Here is an 11,097-nt window from a genome sequence, read left to right as displayed (position 1 = left end):
GTATTAAATACGAATGATATAATTTAGGGGGCAACAAGATATAAAGCATAAGAACACCATGTACATATTATTCTAAGCATATTCAAGGTTGATTAAGCATGGGAAAATATTTATTATTATTATTATTGTTGTTGTTGTTGTTGTTGTTGTTGTTGTTGTTTGTTGTTGTTGTAAAAGGAATTTCCCAAACGTTTTCTCTTAATCGAAAAGATACGTATAAATGGAAGAGAGAGAAAAGAAAAATCTTAATCCCAAACACAAATACGGATTCAGCCATATATCACATATACTATACGTGGCGTGGATAGTTCCACCACCTTCCATTTAGTCAAACAGGTGTGCCATTACTACGATGTGCATGGTTGGCACACCTGTCTCGCTTCCCATACAGTTGAAATAATTATTAACAGACGTACACACGCACAACCAGTTAGATGTGAAGGGTGTTCTGAAACTCTCTCTCTCTCTCTCTCTCTCTCTCGTCCATCCTCACCATCCAGTCTCCCTCTCTCTCTCTCTCTCTCTCTCTCTCTCCAATACAATTTATCCGCAAAGACACACGCACATATAGTTAGATTCGATGGACTATCTCTCTTTCTCTCTCTCTCTCTATCTCTCTCTCTCTCAAATACAATTTATCAGCAAATACACGCACTTATAGTTAATTCGATGGACTCTCTCTCTCTCTCTCTCTCTCTCTCTCTCTCTCTCTCTCTCTCACACACACACACACACACACATACAATTTATCAGCAAACCCGCTCACATATAGTTAGATTAAACGAAAAACAGATAAGATATAATGGATGGAAACCAGAACTGAAGAGATCCAACACATCCCACTGTAGGAACTTCTTCACATACAAGACAAGTGACACAAGGAATAAACTGCCACCAGAAGTTGTAAACAGCAGCAGCGTGGAAGAGTTCCAAAGAAAGCTAGACAAAATCATTGGGACACAGAGAATGAACAGTAAAACCTGCTCCTAGAGGTAAGTGAGCACACGATGTATCCTCGGATGGACTGAAAAGTCTTTGAGACATCCTAATCCTTGTAACTCTCTCTTCAACATCATATATATATTCCTCAGTACATATTACCTGCTAACTGTAAATTAATGTATTCTCCTTTGCCATTCACTGCGTATTAATGAAAACAAACTGTTCAATAAAACTTGAAAATCGCCATATTGTAAAGAGCAGACAATAGCCAATGGCAGAGAGAAAGAGAAGAGAATAAAAAGTAAATAAATGGAGATTAAGAGAAGAGGATCATAAGTAAATAAATTGAAAGAAAAGACATTCCAAATATAAAAACCAAACTCATTCTGTGAATTCGCTACTTTATGCCGAGTCAGCGACTGGACGGGTGACCAAGAATGGGTGGCAATGAGGCCTGAAACACTAGCATCTGTGAACACCTACTATGTTCGGACCGTCGTATATATTTATTTAAGCTCGGCAGGTTAAATGGTTCATGAGAAAACAGTGTATTCCCATTAAAAAGTTTGATGGACGATAACCGCGACAGACAGAGAGAGAGAGAGAAAATTATTTAATTCAAATATGTCTTCAAAAGATCGCTTTCTGTGCGTAGACTTATTGCTCTCAACGTCGCCATATTATACGTTTAAACTTGAAGACATATTTTGCAAAATTGCTGTGCAGTAGGCCATATGTATATGCATAATACAAATGTACTTAAGGTTTATCAAAACGTATTAACATAGTTTTCCATCGTCATATCACTGTACATTATATACATTCGCCTATACGGAGAGAGAGAGAGAGAGAGAGAGAGAGAGAGAGAGAGAGACCTAATATCTGCTTTCATAATCTTGCAAGCCACGCCATTAGTATTATCTTGTGTGTGTGTTGTCTGAGAGAGAGAGAGAGAGAGAGAGAGAGAGAGAGAGAGAGAGAGAGAGACCTATTATCTTCTTTCATCGTCTTGCAAGCCACACCATTAGTACTATTATCTTGTAATTTTAAATTATAATCTTTTTTATATATATTTACATACTTTCTGATCTATTTTAAAACAATTGCTGGCAACACATCAAGAACCGGTAAAAATGACCGTCTTCATCTGTGAACGCAAGAGGGCGAAGAGGAGCCAGTGGTTAATTTAAATGGCTGCCAATAGATGGCGCTCGGGGTTCTCTTTGGTACTATTCCAGTGGCAGCAGATTTCAGCGTATCGGTTTCTTGTCGTTGATAATTTTACACTTCCTTCCATACTTTACGATCTCGTAACTTTAATTTATTCGCAATGACACCATATTTCACCATAATTCTCACCGCTATTAAGAATGGTGCATTAAATCGTGTAAAGGCATATATTGTAGCCTCTGAGTAACAATGATTATGAAGATGAATTATAGAGATTTAAGTGTTGCAGTACACATTAGCTTGCATTCTTCATACATAACTTTTCTCCTTGACTGACTGGCTTCTATTCATTCCCAGCTACTAATCTGTACTCTTCCGTAATTTGCTATTTATCATTTTGTGGTCACATCACGTTACTACAACAGAAAATCGGACTTTAGCAGTAACGCCAGTTCACGCAAACGTTGGAACATAGGCCTATAGATACCAAGTATTATACAATTTCACGCCTAGGTTAAACATAGGTCTATCGGTACTAAGTATTATTCAATTTCACGCCTGGGTTAAAAATAGGTCTATCGATACCAAGTATTATTCAATTTCACGCCTAGTTAAACATATGTCTATCGATACCATGTATTATTCAATTTCACGCCTAGGTTAAACATAGGTCTATCGATACCAAGTATTAAACAATTTCACGCCTTGCATAGGCCTATAATTATACATAGGTTCAACATTTCTTTCACGAGTAAAGGCCGCTTGCTAATGCCGTCCCAGGTTCCACCCAGAATATGGAACGAGATCAGACATTATTATGGAACGTAACTTACACCACTAACTAGTTTCCAGTAACGTGTGTTCCAGCCTCCTTCCAGCACTATCTAGTTTCCACCAAAGTTCCGTAACCAGTTTTCTAGAAGTTTTATCCCAGCTTCAACCAGTTTGTGGAGTGTGTAGAGCGATTGCTTAAGGTTTTTGAATCTCAGAGAGAGGTTGTGGGTGAAATATTTCTCCAGCTGTTTAGTATTCAGAAAGGTGTTGCAATTTATCAGAGCGCAAACTTTATCGGCCCAGAGATGCCCCCCCCCCCCCCCCCCCCCCCCCCCCCCCCCCCCCCCCCCCCCCCGCACACACACACACATATTAGGTCATAAACATCATCTACGCCGCTAGCGACCTAAGGTCAGTCACTGTAACGGCAGTAATTCTAACGATAAAGTTTTTACATGACCAAACAAAGTGCCCTGCGTTTTTTAACTAATTCTTGTACTATACTGAAAACTACTGACGCTACTACCACTATTAATATTAGTACTAGATCACTAACACATTACAGAGATCGTATGGCCTCTGTAAAAATATTCGGGCTGCTTTAGGAACAAGAACCCGTGCTGGCATAAGGCCAGCTAAATCTAAAACAACAACAACTCTGTAATGTGCCGATATAGAAAAACTCATTGCGTACTTAATAGTAAGTAGGCCTATGGCAGCAATGTGCTGAACGATGTAAAAGAAGGAGAGAGAGAGAGAGAGAGAGAGAGAGAGAGAGAGAGAGAGAGAGAGAGAGAGAGAGAGAGGGGGGGGCGGTTAAAATATGATATCGAATCAAATAGCAAAATTTCCGTTTGAAAATCAGGCATTTTTTCGCTCTAACATATATATTGAACCCAGCCGTATTTCCCACGTATATATTAATTGTATCTTTTTAAGTGAATGCGTTGATCTTTTCATAACAGCTGCCTTATCTTTAATGAATGATGAGCGGATAATACTTTACGAAAATACGATGACAAAAAAAGTAATATGTTTACGAAGAATTATAGTACTACATTACAATCTCCGTATGCTGAATTTCATTTCTTCAGTCTCCTATTTCGCTAGCGTATTAATTTCTCGATATTACCTGATCGCTAGCATTCATTAAATTAAAATGAAATATATGACTTCAAGCTAACCGATTCACCAAGAATTATATAGCCAATAAAGAAAATTCTGTATCGATCATAGACTCATCTGCGCGCCGCCATGATGGTTCAAATAGTGCGTTTCCCGACCAACAGATGGCAGTGGCGGGTCTGTCGCTCGAGTTATATCATCGGCCTCTCACATCCGACGGAAGAGGATCTCGACGGGGACCTTATAATTTGGCTTCATCTCTTCCTCCTTTCGTGTATAAGGACTCTCGGCTTACTGGCGAATAATGAGACGTGCTTTCGCGTCGCCAAAGACAATTCAAGAACGTCGAAACAGAAAGAATTAGCCGAAGAAATGCGGACAACTTGAGGAGTTTCATAATCATACTGAACCGGCTAATGTACATTTAACGGCTTTCTTCAACTGCTGCAGAGTTCAACAATGTACAATGAACATTCCTGAACGTGCAGAAGTGTCTGTGCACGCGAAGGAATGATAAATATTCGCGAAAGAATGGAGTGAACTCACTCTCTCAGAATCCTGTTGAAAAGAGCGCGTTTGATGTCTTTTCAGGAATTCATAAGATCGGTGGTTCTATGCGAGGAGTTTTTTGGGGGTTCCTTGGTCCCAAGTGGAGAAGGGCTTCTTAAGGGGGGGGGGGGGGGGGGGGGGGGGGGGGCAAGGGGGGGGGGGGGGGGGCTAAGAATATGCTTTGTGTTCCTCACCATCCTCGAAGGAATTTGCAAGATTTCTAATTTATCTTTAATGTCTAAAAGTGCGGAATTAAGAATGGAACTACAAGATGCCTTTTTTTTTTTCTTTTTTTTGCTTGTAACGACCACGCGAGCGCACACACACACGCACACACATATATATAAATATTGTTTGTATGTATAAACCAATTACAGGTAATTTTCTAAGAATGACCAACGGAAGCGGTAATATGATGAATGCCCTCACTAGCCCAGGCTTGAATGAAAAAACAACAATAGGTGAGAAGTACATAAAAAAAAAAAAACACTCGATGACAAAGATGCCCAATTTGTCAGAAAATGGTTTCCTGGAGCCGATTTCTCCTGGTTCCTAAAGCGATGCCATGCCATGCCACCAATATGGGCTCGTTCTAATTTGTCACGAGGGCGGGATACAGGTACCTGTATACTTTTATGAAAGTAAACAAACATTGTTTTTTTTAAATGCAGCAGGCAGTTTAATATCCATTTAACCTGGTCATATACTTGATATCATCCTTTTCGAAAACATTATTTTATATTACCATTTTATGCTAGTGGGGCATATATACCAGCTATTCACATATTTCGCTACAAGACTGCAAGTTTACAAGTTACACATCTGTCTGGCTAATGTTAAAACCGATCAATTAATTTTTTTACATTAAAATCATCGCAGAAATAATGAAAATATGTAATCTTAAACTGTACAGGTCTACTGCCACTAATTAATTATGCTTCTCACGTTCTGATTTATAATAAAAATTTGGCTGAAGAGTCAACCAATGGGATACTTTATAAGCCATTCAGCGCTCAAGACAATGAAAAATGGAGTTGGAGGAGTTGGACATCAAGATGGAAGAAAGGAAGAAACAAACATCCTTTTGTAATGCTTACAGCGCGCCGCGTGAGGTGTAGTTGCGGTAATACTTCTTCATAAGGACTGGCTTCTGTTATACTAATTTGATTTTGTTGAACTGATTTGTTTTATATAATAACGTCGGAGCGACTCCCGGTGTAGCTAACCAGTACTGGGTATATGTACTTTAACTCTTACGCACTTGATTGGCTCTCAGGCCTCGTTGGGACCGATTACTGGCGCAATAAACTCATAAATACCACACAGCAGAAGCTCTAACGCTTAACAGTAATTATTATTATCATTATTAATTTTTTTCCTGTTTTGGGTGAAACTTTTTACATTTTTTTTTTTTACTCTGTTTTGGCTGAAACTTTGTAAATTTTTTTCTTCTGTTTTGCTGAAACTTTGTAAGTTTTTTCTTCTGTTTTGGCTGAAACTTTGTAAATTATTTTCCTCTGTTTTGGCTGAAACTTTGTAAATTTTTTTCCTCTGTTTTGGCTGAAACTTTGTAAATTTTTTTCTTCTATTTTTGCTGAAACTTTGTAAGTTTTTTCTTTTGTTTTGGCTGAAACTTTGTAAAAATTTCCTCTGTTTTGGCTGAAACTTTGTACAATTTTTTTCCTCTGTTTTGGCTGAAACTTTGCAAACAAGTCCCTTGCGGCCTGGTGATTAATTTGCCCTTTGACCTTGACTTGTTTTCCAGGGTCAAAGGTACATTTATGAACAAGTTAGGTTCTTGTGCCTATTTCAATGAAACTTGAAAGACTGGTACCGATTTTGTGGCTATTAATCCTATAAATAGGTAAATAAATAGATATAAATAAATAAATAAATAAAATACATACGAAAACTATAGCTATGACATCCACTTGAATCTTCCGCGCTATATTATTTACTCTAAGCCTTGATATGATAATACTTCTTAAAATCTTGGAGGTTCTTCAAATAGACTTCATTTTAATACACTCCATCTCACCTTCGCTGCAATTCAAGCAAGCGTACTGCACCTGAAGTTATACTTCAGGTGTATAAGGGTGTTCCTTTGTCATTTTAGCGACTCTTCAGTCAAGCACGGAGAAGAGATAGCAGGGAAAAATCAAGTGATTAAACTTTCCTGGCTGTTTTTGGCGACGACTTCAAAGACAAGTTAGAGTACGTGGCGATAAATTCGATGTTCAATTCCAAAAAACGATTTTAGCGATTCATTAAATTGTCTTGTAGAGAAGAAACTGAGTGAGACAATAAATGATTGATATTTCAGACTGCGTCCTAGACTTTCCAGCCGGTGAGAGAGAGAGAGAGAGAGAGAGAGAGATACAAAAATCAATGAAGAATAAAGTCAATAGAATTTTCATTCTGGCTAACGTAGGAGAAAAATGAAGTAACCTGCATTTCACGGCTATTCTGGTGAATTTAAAAAAATTAATTGCTAAAGACATTGAATATTTAAATTATGTGACTTAACGGGCTATTTAAATTAAATTTTATTTTCCCTCATCACACACACACACACACACACACACACACATATATATATATATATATATATATATATATATATATATATATATATATATATATATATATATATATAAATTGAAAAAGAAACTACCATCATTGACAGACCTCATTCGCTCACAGAATCACAAGAGCCCGTCACTGTATAAGGCCACTTTACTCTAACAATAAAATAAAAAATAAATAAAATGACAGTAAGCTAATCATGGCATAAGTGATGTGTCATCTGACGGCATTTGGCATATGACACATCAATTATCCCAGACAAGTCCCTGGAAACGCTTAAGACTGACACATTATCTAAGGTAAAGCCATTTGACTCTTTAAGTGCCGGCTGTCAGTTTTTGATGGATGGTGCGCATGCGCTAACTCGCGTTCAGGGCAAGAACACGAGATTTCTCCTTAACGCTAAAATTTATACCCGTATTAAACATGTTCGGTACAACAACGCCTGTGTTTCAGATTATTTAAGAATTCAAGATTGATAAAGCTAGATCTGGTTTATATTGCAAATAATAATAATAATAATAATAATAATAATAATAATAATAATAATAATAATAATAATAGCCATCTTTTACTTTCGTACGAGTTCTAGATTGATGATGCCAAAGTCCGTATACTTTATTTCGCGTAATAATAATAATAATAATAATAATAATAAAATAATAATAATAATAATAATAACCATTATTTGCAACCTAATATCAATCAATCACTTGTCTCTATACTCTAACCAACTTTACATCTCTCTCTCTCTCTTACCAAATTCAGTGTATAAAAATAATACCGAGAAAAACTAATTTTAGTTATTCACGAATAACCTTAAGCGATGCCGACGGCGCTGGCAGATTGCTTGCCTCCTCTATAAAAAAAAAGGGGGGGGGGGGGGACGGTGGCAGTTTTACGACCTCTATGCAACGGGCCAGGTTGTTCTTCCCTCTATAGAAAAGGGCACGCATTTTATGCCCTCTAAAAGGGCAGTCTTATTGTGTTCTCTAAAAGGAAATAAACTTTTAAGCCTCCCTTATTATAGGGGGAGATGATGCTCTCTATAGAAATAAGACACATTTTAATGTCATTCCCTACAACTCTCTGAAGGGGGGAAAAGTCTTCTATATTTTCTATGTCCTCTAGAGAGACGCGGCACCATTTTGTACATACTCTTTATACAGCAGAGCACATTTATACATTCTAAAATAAAGAAACGAATATTTTTTTTTCAATTCTATAGTCATCCCCAGACCTATCCTAACATAAATTCATCTTTGTAAAGGTTTGGCTGTCCATTCAAGTAAGTTTTTGTTTAAGTGCTGGATTTCTTTCCTGTATTCAAACACTCTTTTGTATTCTAAGTCCTTTTACTATAAACCTGTATACAAAGCGATTTCATAAACATTGTATTCAGTGGATATTGGTAATCAAGAATGCACTACGCACACACTAACGCATGTAAACGGACGCATATATACACACGAAATCTACATAAAAGGTTTCTGTAAACTAATAATCAATATTTATAGTGTAGTTTGTTGCTTTATCGAAATCTTGTTATCAAAGACGTCTTGAGAGAGAGAGGAGAGAGAGAGAGAGAGAGAGAGAGAGAGAGAGAGAGAGAGAGAAAACACCGACGATTAGACCCTCTTTTCCGCTGAATAGCGAAAACGGAACAAGCTGCATATATATATATATATATATATATATATATATATATATATATATATATATATATATATATATATATATACATATAATATATACTTTAATATATATATATATATTATATATACACCCACACACACACACACAACACACACCACACACACACATATATATTATATATATATATATATATATAATATATATATATATATATATAAGATTCAAACTTTTTTAACTCGTGACATATTTTTCGGCGGTGTTTATGGATGACAATACAGATAGGCTATACAGAATATTAATTAGTCAGGCATAGCGAAAGAATTACCAATAATAATTGCTACTGAGCACATCTGACTCAATATATTTCACATCTCATCATCAACCTCGGGAATGACATGAATTTTTGTTGCCAGCTAAATCTATGAAACAATTCAACGTCCCTTGGCCAATGGCTAATAGTAATAATATGATAGTAATAATATGAGCTCTTGAGTAGACGGGTGTTTTTATTATATTTATATATATATATATATATATATATATATATATATATATATATATATATATATATATATATAAAACCACTATTAGCTAGTGTCCAAGGAAATACCGGGTAAATCAGAGAATTCAAAATATATAACCGACAAAATGAAACTAGGTGTATGGGACTACCAGAAATAATGACAATTATACTGATAGCTATCCTACGACTGGTACTATAATAATACTGCTACTAATAATGTTTATCATTATGATTACCAGTATCATTATTATATCAATCATACCTTGTATTTCCGAAAAAAATGTTTAAAAAGTACAAATGAATATTTAGCCAAAATGGAGCACACAAAAGGACGTACCTTTCCCCAAGGAGATCCTGCCTCAAGTCACCATTTTTATGGCCCCCTATAAAATAAGGAGGCACATTCTTTACGCCATTTATAAAAGGGGAGAAGAACGATTTGGTGTTCTGTATAAGTGGGAGATATTATTATGTCTTGTAGATACGTAACACGTTTTCTATGCGCTTTAGAAAAAGCGGCCCTATTTTGCCTGCGCTCCATAAAATAGGGCACAGTGCTTACGGACCCCCCTAAAAGGGGGCTTACACTTATGACGGCCCCCTATAAAGGAGGAAGGTTGGGTGGGGGGGGGGGGGGGGGCGCCCCACATTTGAGTCGCTCCGTCTGATCTAATCTGATTATGCCGCTCAAGACATAACATAAACACAGTAATAATTCGGTACAGAGTCCGATGGGAGGGGCCACCTAACTGCCTCATCTATCCTCAGTCCAGATGGAAGAAAGAAAATGGAGAAAGGAATCCTAACGTCCGTATCTAGCCCAGGTCCGACAGAATCCGAGACAAAGAGGGAAGGAAAATAACGGAGAGGGAGGGGAGGAGGGGACTGTAATCCCCATTGGCAGAAAGGAAGAAAGAGAATTCCGGAGTTTTTACAGTGAAGGAAAATAGAATCAGGAAATAATGATGCTAGCCAGTTCAGTTAGAGGATGTGGTCTGCTTCATATGCTCTATGAGCAAGACCCCGTGCTGGCATAAGGCTTGCTTAATCAAAAACAACATTCATATGCTACATAGAACGGCAATGTTTTGTCTTTTTGCATCAAATATCAAAGAATTAATCCACTACGTTTTTCATTTCTTAGTCACCGCTTTTTGTATTATGTTCACTTAAAATGTTTGATAAAGAATAATTTTATTTTCCTTGGCTATTTTACATATTTACAGGGTATTTTTATGTATGAAACTCAATTATACCTGAATTTCCTTTCCTTGGTAAAAATAAACAGATAAATAAATAAATAAATAAATAAATAAAATAAAACAATAATTGTACAGGTGAAAGGGGTATGATCGCCCCATTTCAAACAATACAAACGTCATTTTCTGCTACGTAATTCATACACATGAACCGACCTCCCAAAATATGCAAGCTTTTTTTCAATGCTACGATCAACAAAAATCAATCACTCGACCGTAACAATATTGTTGTGGACATTGAACACAATTAAGCAAAGGATTTTATTTTTTTTTAGTTTATTATGTTCATTTTTAACGTCTAAATTTACTTGACGCCAAAATTAAAGACAAAAAGGGACAATGACCACTAACTTTGCCCAAAATAATGAAAATACTAAGCATATAACAATCATACATTAATTCAAAAATACGAAATCATTTCCCATCTGCATTTCAACTTTTTCACTCACCGAAATCTCCTTTAGACTGGTTTTGGTTGCTACTGAGTCATTCCCGTTAACTGTAATATAACTA

Source organism: Macrobrachium nipponense, chromosome 23 (assembly GCF_015104395.2).
Source record: "Macrobrachium nipponense isolate FS-2020 chromosome 23, ASM1510439v2, whole genome shotgun sequence".
Taxonomy (NCBI): domain Eukaryota; kingdom Metazoa; phylum Arthropoda; class Malacostraca; order Decapoda; family Palaemonidae; genus Macrobrachium; species Macrobrachium nipponense.
This window is presented reverse-complemented; position numbering follows the sequence as displayed.